This window comes from Mustelus asterias, chromosome 18 (genome assembly GCF_964213995.1).
Source record: "Mustelus asterias chromosome 18, sMusAst1.hap1.1, whole genome shotgun sequence".
NCBI lineage: Eukaryota > Metazoa > Chordata > Chondrichthyes > Carcharhiniformes > Triakidae > Mustelus > Mustelus asterias.
The window spans coordinates 84,294,562-84,311,672 of record NC_135818.1 but is presented as its reverse complement, the minus strand read 5'-3'; the positions used below and the strand labels follow the sequence as shown (position 1 = coordinate 84,311,672).

General features: G+C 47.4%; 1 protein-coding gene across 4 annotated transcripts in view; it reads right to left on the bottom strand.

Annotated features, from left to right (window-relative positions):
- tdp1 (tyrosyl-DNA phosphodiesterase 1) overlaps positions 1-17,111 on the bottom strand; it is a 100,956-nt gene that overhangs the window by 652 nt on the left and 83,193 nt on the right. The window lies entirely within an intron of this gene.

The window sequence follows — 17,111 nt, the reverse complement described above, 5'->3', positions numbered from 1 at the left end:
ATGTGCATGTGTGCGCGCGTGTCTGTGTGCATCTGTGTGCGTGTGGAAGGGAAAACTAAGAGTTATTGTTTGAGGTCAGTGACCTTTCAGTAAAACCGGAAGAAGTTGGAGGTTTAAGCATCCCTTGGCAGTGAGAAAGGGGGAAGTGGAGGGTCTGTGATAGGGTGGAGAGCAGGAGGGATTAAATGATGGGAGGGATGACGGTGCAAGGCAGAAAGGGGATGGTAATGGTGAGAGTAAAGAAACAACACGCCGAGATGAGGTGTGAATGGCACCGGTCAGCGCCAACAGCTGCTATCTGAGAATATGAAGCAATTGCTCGGAACGAACGTTGATGAAATCCATTCGCTCAGTTGAACATCCTGAAACATTTAAGTTTCAGCAGCTACCTGACCTGCTGAGTATTTCCAGCATTTTCTCTTTTTATTACACTTGTTTGATTGGTAGCAGAGTCCAACCTCTGGGTCACTCATCACTGTGTTGAGCCTCTTAATTGTCTGAACGTCAGAATTTAAATTGGCCACTAGGGTGCAGTGCTGAGACCATTGCGACATTGTCAGCAGCACAGTGCCACACTGGCAGCAGCACAGTGACAACTGCGGTGCAGTGGGTACATTTACTCATCACAGCAGCGGCACAGTGGTTAGCACTGCTGCCTCACAGCGTCAGGGACCCAGGTTCAATTCCGGCCTTGGGTCACTGTCTGTGTGGAGTCTGCACATTTCCCCAGTGTCTGCGTGGGTTTCCTCCGGGTGCTCCAGTTTCCTCCCACACTCCAAAGACATACTGGTTAGGTGTATTGACCCAAACAGGCGCTGGAGTGTGGCGACTAGGAGAATTTCACAGTAACTTCATTGCAGTGCTAATGTAAACCTTACTTGTGACAAATAAATAAACTTTAAACTGAGTCATCAGGTCATGGGATCAAAAGTACCACTACATAGCCTGAGGCACATAATCTAGGCTGACATTCCCAATGCAGTACTGAGGGAGTGCTGCACTGTCAGAGGGTCAGTATTGAGGGAGTGCTGCACTGTCAGAGCGTCAGTGCTGAGGGAGTGCCGCGCTGTCAGAGGGTCAGTACTGAGGGAGTGCCGCACTGTCAGAGGGTCAGTACTGAGGGAGTGCCGCACTGTCAGAGGGTCAGTACTGAGGGAGTGCCGCACTGTCAGAGGGTCAGTACTGAGGGAGTGCCGCACTGTCAGAGGGTCAGCACTGAGGGAGTGCCGCACTGTCAGAGGGTCAGTATTGAGGGAGTGCTGCACTGTCAGAGCGTCAGTGCTGAGGGAGTGCCGCACTGTCAGAGGGTCAGTACTGAGGGAGTGCCGCACTGTCAGAGGGTCAGTACTGAGGGAGTGCCGCACTGTCAGAGGGTCAGTACTGAGGGAGTGCCGCACTGTCAGAGGGTCAGTACTGAGGGAGTGCCGCGCTGTCAGAGGGTCAGTACTGAGGGAGTGCCGCACTGTCAGAGGGTCAGTACTGAGGGAGTGCCGCACTGTCAGAGGTGCTGCCTTTCAGATGGGATATTAAATCGAAACCCTGCATGCTGTCTCAGGTGGATGTAAAAGATCTCGTGGTGTTATTTTGAACAAAAGCACAGGAGAAAGCTTCCCGGTCTCTTGGCCAGTATTTATCTCTCACTAAGAATAATTGCTCAATCATTTAAATCATTGCTGTTTGTGGGATCTTGCTGTGTGCAAATCAGCTGCTGCATTTCCTGCATTCTAGCAGTGACTCCACTTCTAAACATCTGTAATCAGCCATAAATGTCCTCAAAGTGAAAGGCGCTATATAAATGCATGTACTTTCTTGGGTGCTATGGACAGGGCGAGTAGGGAGCAGCTGTTCCTCTTGGTTGAGGGGCCAATTACGAGGGGGCAGAGTTTGAGGGTGAGGGGCAGGAGACACAGAGGGGATTTGAGAAAAAGTCTTTTTCACTCAGAGGGTGGTGGGAGTCTGGAATGCGCTGCCTGGGAAGGTAGTGGAGGCTGGAAACCTTACAACCTTTAAAAAATATCTGGATGAGCATTTGAAATATCACAACATTCAAGGAGATGGGTCAAGTGCAGGAAAATGGGATAAACACTCCTTTAGTAGTAGTTATTTAGTTATTGTTGGTGCAGGCTCGATGGGCCAAAGGGCCTTTTCTGCGCTGTACGACTCTATAAACTCTGACCTGAACAGGACTTGGTGCTGAGCCAGAGGGGGAGGGTCTAAATTGGGACAGGATTGGTTTCCCCAGAGTTGGACTCGATGAACTCAAAATTCAGGAATAAAATGCTAAAGAGAAAAAGATTGAGGGCTCTTAGCCTAGCTATGTGGCAGCACAAAGCAAATCGCATGAAAATAATCGATTACCACTTAAATGAACAGTTTGTTATTGTGCGCGGCAATGGGAATCTGTCCGTACAAGCGGGTAATTGTGAATGATCTGTTGCTATGAGAATTAGAACGTATTGTAATGAAGATGGAAGAATAACAATTTTCTCAAACACTGGTTTATCAGCGCGTTTGTCTACAGCAAGCGTCCATTCCCACCCACTCCCTGTGACTTATTTTAACACACTTCCACAACAAAAAGTATTTATAAACTAGATCTGCAGGCAAGCGAGGAAATGTGTTCACACACATTGTGATAGACCCCATGTCAAACCAAGCCGTTTGACACAACTCGTACACTGAGGAATGGAATGGGAAGACTACCAAATACCATCGGACAGAGCCAGCAAATAAGGCCAGGAAAGCCTCCTCTACCGAAAGGACAAGGCTGTCGAAAAATAAGAATCACTGCATCCATCTCTCGGGAAACCTCCCTCTCCTCCTTTGAGATATTACTTTTTTTTGGTCATCTGACTTAATATTGCCTTAAGGTGGCCAAATTCTGTCTGATAACAAGTGCAACTTGGGACATTTCACCGTGTTAAAGACTCTGTAGATTGATAATGAGGGACTTAGAGCATAATGGAAAGCAGAGTGTTGGACTAAGCACAACTCCTCTTCCAAACTCCAAGCACGGCTCCTGTTTGGTAACAATAATAGGAAGACAGGTCGGGGGGGGGGATCAGAATATTGAATTCGATGATCGGCCATGATCAAGATGAATGGTGGAGCAGGCTCGAAGGGCCGAATGGCCTCCTCCTGCTTCTAGATTTCTATCTAGCACAGGCACGCCAGGCTGAATGGCCTCCTCATGAGCTGTCAGTGTAATGCTGTAATTCCATCGATAATTCTACATAAATACAAGTTGCTGCCGTTTGACTGCTGCCAACGTAACACTTGTTGATCCTCCAACCTTGCTATATTCCCACCGGCCACTGGATATCATTTTGTGTTGCTGGGTATGGTATGAGGGATCATTCTCAGCCCCTCAGACTGGGTTTGCAATGTCAAAGACCACAGGTCAAAGAACGCAATGAGGATAGGTCTTCGGCTGCTCTGATATCCTAGGAGAGGCAAGATAGCCGAACACCCACAGCAACCTATAATCCACTTACATCACTGGGATACTGAGCCAATGTTGTTTACAAATGCTGACCAACTTGGCTGCAGTTTCCAAAAGCCATCAATGTCAATCCAACAGTCGCTCACTCTGCGTTTGGTCTCCTCGATATAGAGGAGACCACTTTGTGAATAGCGAACTTAGTGTACGGAATTATAGAAGTAAATCACTGCGTCACTTGGAACGAGTGTTTGGGGTCTTGGACCATGAGAAAAGAGGAGTAAAGTAAAGTAAAGTTCATTTATTAGTCACAAGTAAGGCTTACATTAACACTGCAATGAAGTTATTGTGAAATTCCCCCAGTCGCCAGAGTCCAGCGCCTGTTCGGGTTAATGCACTTAACCAGCACGTCTTTCAGACTGTGGGAGGAAACCAGAGCACCCGGAGGAAACCCACGCAGACACGGGGAGAATGTGCAAACTCCACACAGACAGTGACCCGAGCGGGAATCAAACCTGGGTCCCTGCTGCTGTGAAGGAGCAGTGCTAACCACTGTGCTACCTCCGGAGATGAAAGGGCAGCGATCAAAGAGCTACTGAACTACTGGGAAGGTCAATTGTCACGTGGAAAGAAATAGAGAAAAAAGAAAGGAATTCAAGGAAACCCGAGCTATGGTTAAACTGTTTCACTTCTTTTTATAGACTTGTGCAAGATTTACAGCACAGGAGGAGGCCATTTGGCCCATCGTGTTACTGCCGAAATACAGACTTCCCAGCCTAATCCCTCTTTCCAATATTTGGTCTGTAGTCCTGCGGGTTACAGCACTTCAGGCGCACAAGCAGACAGCTGTTAAATTCATTGCGGGTTGGTGCCGCTACCATCCTTTCAGGCAGAACGTTCCAGACCTCCATCACCCTCCAGATGAAAAGACATTTCCTCATCTCCCCTCTAACCCAGTACCAAACACTCTGGCCGGAACTCTACCATCTCGCCCGCCCAGAATTGGAGGGTCTGACAACGGAAATCTCTGTTGACCTCGGGCGGGGATTTCCAGTCTCGCTTGAGCGAGGGGATAAAATCCTGCCCATCGTACCTATCTCCCTAGTCACTGACCTCTCTGTTAGGGGAAAATAGACCCTTCCCGTCCACTCAATGCAGGTCCCTCACAATTTTGTACATCTCCATCAAATCTCCCCTCAGCCTCCACTGTTCCAGAGAATAACCTCAGCCTACCTCAGGAGAAATGTCTTCAGCCAGAGAGCGGTGAATCTGTGGAACTCTTTGCTGCAGAAGGCTGTGGAGGCCAGGTCATTGAGTGTCTTTAAGACAGAGGTAGATAGGTTCTTGATTAATAAGGGGATCAGGGGTTATGGGGAAAAGGCAGAATGGGGATGAGAAAAATATCCGCCATGATTGAATGGTGGAGCAGACTCGATGGGCCGAGTGGCCTAATTCTGCTCCTATATCTTATGGTCTATCCAATCTCTCTTCAGAGCTGCAAATTTCCAGTCCTGGCAACATCCTTGTAAATCTCCTCTGACCTTTTCTAGTCTCCTTTCTACAATGAGGTGACCAGAACTACACACAGTACTCAAGTTGTGGCCTAACTAGTAGAACATAGAACAGTACAGCACAGAACAGGCCCTTCGGCCCACGATGTTGTGCCAAGCTTTATCTGAAACCAAGATCAAGCTATCCCACTCCCTATCATCCTGGTGTGCTCCATGTGCCTATCCAATAACCGCTTAAATGTTCCTAAAGTGTCTGACTCCACTATCACTGCAGGCAGTCCATTCCACACCCCAACCACTCTCTGCGTAAAGAACCTACCTCTGATATCCTTCCTGTATCTCCCACCACAAACCCTATAGTTATGCCCCCTTGTAATAGCTCCATCCACCCGAGGAAATAGTCTTTGAACGTTCACTCTATCTATCCCCTTCATCATTTTATAAACCTCTATTAAGTCTCCCCTCAGCCTCCTCCGCTCCAGAGAGAACAGCCCTAGCTCCCTCAACCTTTCCTCATAAGACCTACCCTCCAAACCAGGCAGCATCCTGGTAAATCTCCTCTGCACTCTTTCCAGCGCTTCCACAGCCTTCCTATAGTGAGGTGACCAGAACTGCACACAATACTCCAAATGTGGTCTCACCAAGGTCCTGTACAGTTGCAGCATAACCCCACGGCTCTTAAACTCCAACCCCCTGTTAATAAAAGCTAACACACTATAGGCCTTCTTCACAGCTCTATCCACTTGAGTGGCAACCTTTAGAGATCTGTGGATATGAACCCCAAGATCTCTCTGTTCCTCCACAGTCTTCAGAACCCTACCTTTGACCCTGTAATCCACATTTAAATTAGTCCTACCAAAATGAATCACCTCACATTTATGTATTTTATGTAGTTGCAACATAACCTCCCTGTTCTTGCATTCAGTGTCTCAGCTAATAAAAAAAGGATTCCAGATGCCTTCGTAACATCTTATCGAACTGTCCTGCTACCTTCATGGATCTTTGGACATTCACTCCAGGTCCCTCACTTCCTCGACACCTCTCAATATCCTCCCATTTATTGTGTAATCCTTTGCCTTGTTTGACATCTCCAAATGCATCATCTCTAACTTCTCTGGGTTGAGTTCCATTTGCCACTTTCTTGCCCACCTATCCAATGTTTTGTGTATCCCTGTTCAAAATCTGGGCAGATATTGATAATGTGGAGCTGCAGTTAAAAAAAACCAACTGCTTTGATAAATCTGTTTGGTATTTCAATCTGACAGAAGAGTGTTGGATATTAATGGAACCTCTAACCTGACGTGGGCGTGAGATGGAAATCTGAAGCATTAATCCAGAGACGATAAATTATTCGTTGTGGGCATGGTTATGGTTAAAGAAAGATCCTTTTTTGTCTAACGTTGAGTGTTGTGTAAAACGCGACGAGGTTTTGATAAGAGGGGATAATGCTCCCACTGACAAGAGAGCCGAAATTCAGAGGACACTGATTTGAGCAAGTCAGCAAGATGAACAAGTGGATTTCTATTCTGCAGCGAGTTGTGGTGGTCGGGAAGGTGCTGCCCGAGTCATAGAATCCCCACAGTGCAGAAGGAGGCCATTCGGCCCATCGGGTCGACACCGACAACAATCCCACTCCGGCCTTATCCCCGCAACCCCACATATTTACCCCGCTAATCCCTCGAACCTATGCATCCCAGGACACTAAAGGGCAATTTGGCATGGCCAATCAACCTAACCCGCACATCTTTGGGCTGTGGGAGGAAACCGGAGCACCGGGAGGAAACCCACGCAGACACGGGGAGAACGTGCAGACTCCGCACAGACAGTGACCCAAGCCGGGAATCGAACCCCTGTCCCTGAGGGGCAGCAGTGCTGACCCACTGTGCCACCCCCAAAATTCAAAATGGAAAATCTGAAAGGACGACGGAAATAGATCCAATTGTAACTTTCAGGATAAATGTTTGGAAGGGAACACTGTTGCAAAGGATGGAGCGAGGAGAGTGGAACTAATTAGATGGCCCTGTTTGGAAAACCAGCTCAGGCCTGATGGGCAAAATGGCCTCCTTACGTACTGTAAGATTAGAGGCTTCTTCAACTCTCTCACCCCACATCCGAGGATGTAAAAAGAACGCTGACTCTCAGAGTATTCCAGCCCATTTCCATCCAACTCGGGATTCAGTGACTGTTGTCAGAGGGTGGGGTCAAATCATCTAAACTAAATATCAGGGCGGACACGGAAAATTGAACAAACTTGTGTGTACAAAGCCCAACACTATCTCAGGACTTGCCGGTGTGCTTCAGAACCCCTGGATTCCCCTGCAGTAAATCTGTCTGTCAGCTATTGCCCACGTTAGGTTTAAAGTGCAACAACCTTCGGAAAAAAACAGGAAGCTGAAAAGGAATCGCGACATTAGCCGAGACGAGCTCTAGAATGTTCCGTGGGTAAACATTAACTGTGGGCTGCAGAGCCAATGTGGTGCAATCAAAATGCTCTCCCAATGAAAAGAGTTGTTGTAGTCACAAGAACCCACATCACAAGAAACAGGAGCAGGAGTAGGCCATTCGGCCCCTCAAGCCTGGCCCACCATTCAATACGATCATGGCTGATCTACACCGGCCTCAACTCCTTTTCAGTGCTATTTCCCCACATCCCTCTATTCTTCCATCTATCAAATATTTATCCACCTCCACTTTAAATATTTCTAAGGATCCAGCCTCCACCAGCCTTTGGGGCAGAAAATTCCAGAGATTCACCACCCTCTGCGAGAAGAGATTTCTCAGTTTTAAATGACTGGCCCTTTATCTTGTAGCTCTGTCCCCCTATTCGAGACTCTCCCGCAAGTGAAAACATCTCATCATCTACCCTGTCAAGCCCCCTCAAGATTTTATATGTTTGAATAATATAAGACCATAAGACACAAGAGCAGAATTAGGCCACTCGGCCCATCGAGTCTGCTCCGCCACTCAATCATGGCTGATATTTTTCTCATCCCCATTCTCCTGCCTTTTCCCTATAACCTCTGATCCCCTTATTATTCAAGAACCAATCTATCTCTGTCTTAAAGACACTCAATGACCCGGCCTCCACAGCCTTCTGCGGCAAAGAGTTCCACAGATTCACCACTCTCTGGCTGAAGAAATTCCTCCTCATCTCTGTTTTAAAGGATCATCCCTTTAGCCTGAGGTTGTGCCCTCTGGTTCTAGTTTTTCCGACTAGTGGAAACATCCTCTCCGTGTCCACTTTATCCAGGCCTCGCAGTATCCTGTAAGTTTCAATAAGATCCCCCTCATCCTTCTAAACTCCAAAAGTACAGACTGAGTCCTCAACCGTTCCTCATACGACAAACTCTTCATTCCAGGGATCGTTCTTGTGAACCTCCTCTAGACCCTTTCCAAGGCCAGCACATCCTTCCTTAGATATGGGCCCAAAACTGCTCACAATACTCCAAATGAGGTCTGACCAGAGCCTTATACAGCCTTAGAAGTACATCCCTGCTCTTGTATTCTAGCCCTCTCGACATGAATGCTAACATTGCATTTGCCTTCCTAACTGCTGATCGAACCTGCACGTTAACCTTAAACAAGGATCTCCAAGTCCCTTTGTGCTTCTGATTTCCTAAGCATTTCCCCATTTAGAAAATAGTCTATGCCTCCATTTCTTTTTCCAAAGTTCATAACCTCACACTTTTCCGCATTGTGTTCCTTCTGCCACTTCTTTGCTCACTCTCCTAGCCTGTCCAAGTCCTTCTGCAACCCCCCGCTTCCTCAAAACTACCTGTTCCTCTACATATCTTTGTATCATCTGCAAACCTAGCAACAGTGCCTTCAGTTTCTTCTTCCAAATCATGAATATACATTGTGAAAATATCTTTTAATATCTGGAATTAAGAATCTACTGATGACCATGAAACCATTGTCAACTGTCGGAAAAACCCATTTGGTTCACTAATGACCTTTAGGGAAGGAAATCTGCCGTCCTTACCCGGTCTGGCCTACACGTGACTCCAGACCCACAGCAATGTGGTTGACTCTCAACAGCCCTCGGGCAACAAGGGATGGGCAATAAATGCTGGCCAGCCAACGACACCCATGTCCCACAAACGAATAAAGAAAAAGGTCACCCCTCACTCTTCTAAACTGGCACATTCCAAAGCTTTGGACAATGCACTGAGGGATGCACTAAAGCTTAAGGGTCTACAGGGAAAGGTCGCTGTCTAAGGCATTTCAGCCATGGTGTACCGAGGATATACACGAAACTGGGTAAAACCCCACAGGCCGCAAGTAGTCAATACTGTGAACTGTATTCTGAATGTAATGAGTAACATACAGCATTGGAAGAAACCAGTTTGGTTTTACACCTTATGCAACATCAACTCTGAACTGTCGCGTAATTCACTTTTATAAATTAAGTATATTCTTGGGGAAAAAAGAAGTTCCATGGATATGCAACCATTTTACTGAGATGTTTGGACAGTGACAGCACTCTCTTGTATATATAAAGCTAATATTTGGTTAGCACTGCGGCCTCACAGCGCCAGGGACCCAGGTTCATTTCCAGCCTTGGGTCACTGTCTGTGTGGAGTCTGCACATTCTCCTCGTGTCTACGTGGGTTTCCACCAGGTGCTCCGATTTCCCCCCACACTCCAAAGATGTGCACATTAGGTGGGTTGGACATGCTAAATTGCCCCTTACTGTCCCAAGACGTGTAGGTTAGGTAGATTAGTAGAGTAAATATGTGAGATTATGGGGATTGGGTCTTGGTGGGATCCTCTGCTGGAGAGTCGGTGCAGACTCAATGGGCTGAATTGCTCAGCAGAGAGCTGGCAGGAATGCGATGGGAGGAATAGCCTCCTGTGCTATAATGACCCTATTAAGGATACTTCTTTCTGCACTGCTCCTCTCTCTCTGTCTCGTCCACACCCAACAGCAACAGATAGTTCAATGAATGAGTCATGTTTCTCTAATTCTAGCCGATGCATGTGTGTGACCAAAGCTAATCTCCATTTAAACTCATTCATTTGGCTTTCCAGTCATTAATAGTTGTAATTATTGGAAGCTGAAATGTGTAATTTCTTTGTCATTTAGTGGATGAATGGGCCATTAAACACCACCACTGCACAATTGCTGCGAGTCTGGTGTTTAAACACAAGTCAATCCTGCCATCCTTTATCGATTTTAAATACAATTCCTGACTGATGGTTTGAGACGATTTTTCCAAATTGGACATTGAGATCAATTTTAACTTGGCTTTCTGGTGGAAACCAGTCCCTGAGAGGGAAGGGGAGCAGTTAAAACACAGCAGCGTCCGTCTCCTGATGAAGGGTCACCCAGACTCAAAACGTTGGCTCTATTCTCCCTCGTGATGTGGAGATGCCGGCGTTGGACTGGGGTAAACACAGTAAGAGTTTTAACAACACCAGGTTAAAGTCCAACAGGTTTATTTGGTAGCAAATACCATTAGCTTTCGGAGTGCTGCTCCTTCGTCAGATGGAGTGGAAATTTCCACTCTGAAAGCTCCGAAAGCTAATGGTATTTGCTACCAAATAAACCTGTTGGACTTTAACCTGGTGTTGTTAAAACTCTTACTCTATTCTCCCTCCACAGATGCTGTCAGACCTGCTGAGATTTTCCAGCATTTTGTGTTTTTCTTTCACATCAACTCCCAACTGACTGACTGCAAATTAAAGGAAAAGTCAGGGAACCCATCTGGTTCACTATTGTCTTTTAGAGAAGGAAATCTGCCGTGCTTACCTGGTCTGGCCTACCTGTGATTCCCAGACCAGACCAGGTTGATGCTTATCTGCCCCCTGAAATGGCCTAAGTAAGCCACTCAGTTCAAGGGTTTTGAGGGGAAGGTTACATATCCAGATCTTGTCAGCAACGCCCACAACCCATGAAAGAATAAAGGACAGAGAAGTGAGTGTGGGGAGGTGAAAGGGATTTGGAGAGTGAGGAAGGAATCGAGTAAGACACAAGGGGCCTTATTTTACCATTTTGATTCTGAGTGCTGGGCGACTTGAAACTGGGAGTGTTTCAGATCCGACTTTTAGACATGTTCTGAGGCGTCCCCATGCACACTCTGCCTGAAAAAAATATCAGCGATTCCGAATCGTGCTGCAGAAGTGCAGAAGCCTGTGGGCGGGGCTTAACCCACCCGAAATCCTGCAGCTCCGATCGGCGCCTCCAACTGCACACGCGCAGAAAAAAAAATGATAGAATGCTGCTTCCCTGCCACATCCCTCCCGGGCCGGATAATGCCTCCCCCTGGCCCCCACAGACATTGCCCCATCCCCCCAACATTACTGACACCCTTATCCCACCACCCCCATGCCACCCAGATTGATCGCAGGCCCCTCCCCCTCCCTTCCCCTCCACTGATCTCAGGCAGAGTGGCAGCAGACCCCCCTTCCCCCCCTCACCCCTCTTCCCCTCCCCCCCCCCACCCCCGATCTCAAGCAGAGAGCCGTCGGATGCTAGGCACCTACCTCTTCACTAACTGGAGCGCCCGAATTGGGCTTCTATGGAGCATGTCTGTTTCACGCCGATTCTGGACAGGCAAACGTGATGGTAAAGGGGGAAGTGTCGGTGAGGTTGGGCGTGCAGCCCATTAAGTCAATTTAAATGCATGCAAATACATTTAAATGGCTGTCACGCCCGTTTCAGGAGCGGTCCCGATCGGGGCCATTTTCGGTAAAGGGGGAACTGGTGTGGAGGCGGGTGCGGATCGCGCTAGTCACCTCACGCCCAAGTTTACCAAGTTTTCGTGCCCGAAAATGGGCGCAACCCGATGGTAAAATCGGACCCAAGATAGAGACAAAAGGGGAAATGGGGAGAAGAGAGCGAGGCAGTGAGAGAGGGGTTTGAGGGGGAGAGTGAGTAGGGGTAGAAATTGTGGGGGGGGGGGGGGGTGCGGAGAGATATAAGTGAACGAGGAAATGGGGAAGAGAAAGAGAGAAGATGATTAAGAGAATGAGAGGGGAGAAAGGTGACTGGGTGAAAGGACAGAAGGCGAGAGGAGTGAGAGAGAGAGAGAGTGAAAGTAAAGAGAAATGCAGAGAGAGATGAGGGTGTGTGACAGAAGATAGAAGGGGCAGGAATAAGACAGGTGCATCAGAGAGAGATGAACAAGACAGGAAGGCAGAGCGGGGCACGGAGAAAGTGGAGAGGATTTAATTCGCATCAATTCAACTGTGGAGCATTGAGCAGTTATCAAAATAGTGACAATTGGCGCCACAACGTAATCAATGCATCTGAACACTACAAGAACATTGATTATTATAATTATTACAAAGAGATCGAACCTCAAACTGTTTAGATGATCACACACTTTAGCGTTTTCAGCAAGTGGTTCAGATTTTAACATAAACGCCAGCCCAGTGCCACGGTGCCAACGAGGATTCTGACTGGCATCACTCCTGGATGTGTCAGACTCAAAGCAGTATGAGTGTCAAAGAACAAAGAAAATTACAGCACAGGAACAGGCCCTTCGGCCCTCCAAGCCTGCACCGACCATGCTGCCCGACTGAACTAAAACCCCCTACCCTTCCAGGGACCATATCCATCTATTCCCATCTCATTCATGTACTTGTCAAGACGCCCCTTAAAAGTCACTATCGTATCTGCTTCCACTACCTCCCCCGGCAATGAGTTCCAGGCACCCACCACTCTCTGTGTAAAAAATCTGCCTCGTACATCTCTTTTAAACCTTGTCCCTCGCACCTTCAACCTATGCCTCCTAGTAATTGACTCTTCCACCCTGGGAAAAAGCTTCTGACTATCCACTCTGTCCATGCCTCTCATAATCTTGTAGACTTCTAATCAGGTCTCCCCTCAACCTCCGTCGCTCCAGTAAGAACAAACCAAGTTCTCCTCATAGCTAATGCCCTCCACACCAGGCAACATCCTGGTGAATCTTTTCTGCACCCTCTCCAAAGCCTCCACATCCTTCTGGTCGTGTGGTGACCAGAATTGAACACTATATTCCAAGTGCAGCCTAACTAAGGTTCGAGAAAGCGGCAACATGACTTGCCAGTTTTTAAACTCAATATCCCGGCCGATGAAGGCAAGCATGCCGTATGCCTTCTTGACTACCTTCTCCACCTGCGTTGCCACTTTCAGTGACCTGTGTACCTGTACACCCAGATCCCTTTGCCTATCAATACTCCCAAGGGTTCTGCCATTTACTGTATATTTCCTATCTGTATTAGACCTTCCAGAATGCATTACCTCACATTTGTCCGGATTAAACTCCATCTGCCATCTCTCCGCCCAAGTCTCCAACCGATCTATATCCTGCTGTATTCTCTGATGGTCCTCATCGCTATCCGCAAATCCACCAACCTTTGTGTCGTCCGCAAACTTATTGATCAATCCAGTTACATTTTCCTCCAAATCATTCATATATATTACAAACAGCAAAGGTCCCAGCACTGATCCCTGAGGAACATCACTTGTCACAGCCCTCCATTCAGATAGGACCATTCAATTTATATTAAATACACCATAAGACCATAAGACATAGGAGCGGAAGTAAGGCCATTCGGCCCATCGAGTCCACTCCACCATTCAATCATGGTTGATTTCAACTCCATTTACCCGCTCTCTCCCCATAGCCCTTAATTCCTCGAGAAATCAAGAATTTATCAATTTCTGTCTTGAAGACGCTCAACGTCTCGGCCTCCACAGCCCTCTGTGGCAATGAATTCCACAAACCCACCACTCTCTGGCTGAAGAAATTTCTCCTCATCTCTGTTCTAAAGTGACTCCCTTTTATTCTAAGGCTGTGCCCCCGCGTCCTAGTCTCCCCTGTTAATGGAAACAACTTCCCTACGTCCATCCTATCTAAGCCGTTCATTATCTTGTAAGTTTCTATTAGATCTCCCCTCAACCTCCTAAACTCCAATGAAGATAATCCCACGATCCTCAGACGTTCATCGTATGTCAGGCCTACCATTCCTGGGATCATCCGTGTGAATCTCCGCTGGACCCGCTCCAGTGCCAGTATGTCCTTCCTGAGGTGTGGGGCCCAAAATTGCTCACAGTACTCCAAATGGGGCCTAACCAGTGCTTTATAAAGCCTCAGAAGTACATCCCTGCTTTTGTATTCCAAGCCTCTTGAGATAAATGACAACATTACATTTGCTTTCTTAATTACGGACTCAACCTGCAAGTTTACCTTGGTTCAAACATGGACAAAAGAGCTGAATTCCAGGGTGAGGCGAGAGTCACTGCCCCTGACATCAAGGCAGCATTTCACCAAGTGTGGCATCAGAGGCAAAATTAACATCAATGGGATTCACCCTCGGGCACGATCAGGGAAACCACGACATGATCAAGACAAGAGGTCTCGCCTTCAGATACAAATATACTCAAAAACAAACATCATTTCAGAAAGGGAAATGAGAGGGTGGCATGACTCTGTGACAAGTCTTTCTATAAAAGCTCTGGATAAATAACAGGTCAAGAAAAATAACAAAAGGGAAATAAAAGCAGCTGCGTGATGACTAAAGGTGGCCTTGGTAAATAAAATAAAGCAGCTTCTCCACTAGCTTGAGGGGGGTGGGGGAGGGGAATAGGCCAATATGGAGGGCTATCTGACAATTACCACACAGCCCCAGGGGCCTGGGTTCAATTCTGGCCTCGGGTCACTGTCTGTGCGGAGTCTGCACATTCTCCCCGTGTCTGCGTGGGTTTCCTCCGTGCGCTCCGGTTTCTTCCCACAATCCAAAGATGTGCAGGTTAGGTGGATTGGCCATGCTAAATTGACCCAGTGTCAGTGGGACTAGTTAGGTAAATACTGGGATTACGGGGATAGGGCCTGGGTGGGATTGTTGTTGGCGCAGGCTCGATGGGCTAAATGGCCTCCTTCTGCACTATGATTCTATGAATTAATTTAACATTAATCGTCATTCGCAGAGTAGAGTTCCAAACCTCGATCACCTTTTGCCGGGGGAAGGGTTTCACAATTTCAATTCTGGAAGCCCATTCTTTGCATACAATATGTCCACTGGCCTTGGACTCCTCAACCAATGGAAATCATTTGTCTCCACTCTACCCATTCCCCACAATACCTTGAACACTTTAATCAAATCACCCCCTAACCAGGGAATAGTTTATACCTTTGTAATTTAATCCTTGGATTCCCGATCCAAGGGGCAGCACGGTAGCACAGTGGTTAGCACTGCTGCTTCACAGCTCCAGGGACCTGGGTTCGATTCCCGGCTTGGGTCACTGTCTGTGTGGAGTTTGCACATCCTCCTCGTGTCTGCGTGGGTTTCCTCCGGGTGCTCCGGTTTCCTCCCACAGTCTAAAGATGTGCGGGTTAGGTTGATTGGCCATGCTAAAATTGCCCCTTAGTGTCCTGAAATGCGTAGGTTAGAGGGATTAGCGGGTAAATATGTAGGGATATGGGGGTAGGGCCTGGGTGGGATTGTGGTCGGTGCAGACTCGATGGGCCAGATAGCCTCTTTCTGCACTGTAGGGTTTCTATGATTCTATGATCTATTCTGGTTTTCTTTTATTGTGAGATCTGGGCCTCGCTGGCTAGGCCGGTTCTTATTATTCATCCCTTGTTGCTTTTCAGAAGGTGGTGGTGAGCTTCCTTCTGGAATGGCTGCAGTTCCCGAGGTGTAGGTACACGCACTGTGCTGTTAGGGACATTCAGAAAACTTGACACCATTCAGGACAAAGCAGCCCGCTTGACTGGCATCCGGACCCACCATCTTCAACATTCACTTCCCCTGCCACCAATGAACAGTGCCAGCCGTGTGTACCATCTAGAAGATGCACTGCAGGAAATCACAAAGGCTCCTTAGGCAGCACCTTCCAAACCCATACCTGCTACCACCTAGAAGGACAAGGGCAGCAGATACCTGGGAACACTAACGCCTGGAGGTAACCCTCCAAGTCACTCAACATCCTGACTTGGAAATATATCGCCGTTCCTTCACTGTCATTGGGTTAAGATCCTGGAACTGCCTCCAGGCAGCACTATGGCTGTCCTGACACCATGGGAACTGCAGTGGTTCAAGAAGGCAGTTCCCTATCACCTGCTCAAGGGCAATGAGGGATGGGCAATAAATGTCGGTCTAGCCAGTGATCCTATGAATGAAAAATTAAAAATGACAATGAAAGGAGATGGTAAGACCCTGTCAGCCTCAAGGGGATAGAATATAAAACTATGTGGAAGAGCAGGTGAGCCCTCCTTGTTGTCCTGGCCAGTATTTATCCTTAATCTACAGGAGAGGAAGGCGGTGACCTGGTCGATATCTGATTGCTGCCTGGGGGAGTTTGCGAGGTTAAAATTAACGACCATGTTTCCGATATTACAGCAGTGACTCCATTGGACAGGAATCTTCATCTGTTGTGAAGCATTTTAATGGCCTTGTGGCCAGTAAAGGTGCTAAATAATTGTCAATCTTTCTTCTTTGGACATGGAAAAGACGAAGGAGGCACCAAGAGAGAAAAGGAAAGGAGATTTTTTTTAATGTAGCAAGTTGCTATGATTTTTTAAAATTCATTTGTGGGACATGGGCGTCGCTGGCTGGCCAGCATTTATTGCCCATCCATAATCACCCTTGGAGGGCAGTTGAGCGTCAACTGCATTGCTGTGGCTCTGGAGTCACATGTCGACCAGACCCAGTAAGGACAGCAGATTTCCTTCCCTCAAGGACATTAGTGAACCAGATGGGTTTTTCCGACAATTGACAATGGTTTCATGGTCATTAGTAGATTCTTGATGTGGAGTTGCCAGCATTGGACTGGGGTAGGCACAGTAAGTAGTCTCACAATACCAGGTTAAAGTCCAACAGGCTTATTTGGTAACACGAGCTTCTGGAGCGCTGCTCACCTGAGGAAGGAGTGCTGCTCCTTCCTCAGGTGAGCAGCGCTCCAGAAGCTCGTGTTACCAAATAAGCCTGTTGGACTTTAACCTGGTATTGTGAGATTAGTAGATTCTTAATTCCAGATTTTTAAAATTGAATTCAGATTCCACCATCTGCCATGGCGGGATTCGAACCCAGGTCCCCAGAACATGAACTGAGTTTCTGGATTAGTAATCTCGCGATAATACCACTAGGCCATCGCCTCCCCTTAGATTTGAAACGCATCATCTGAAAGGACAGTGGAAGTAGATTCAACAGTAACTTTTGGAAGGGAATTG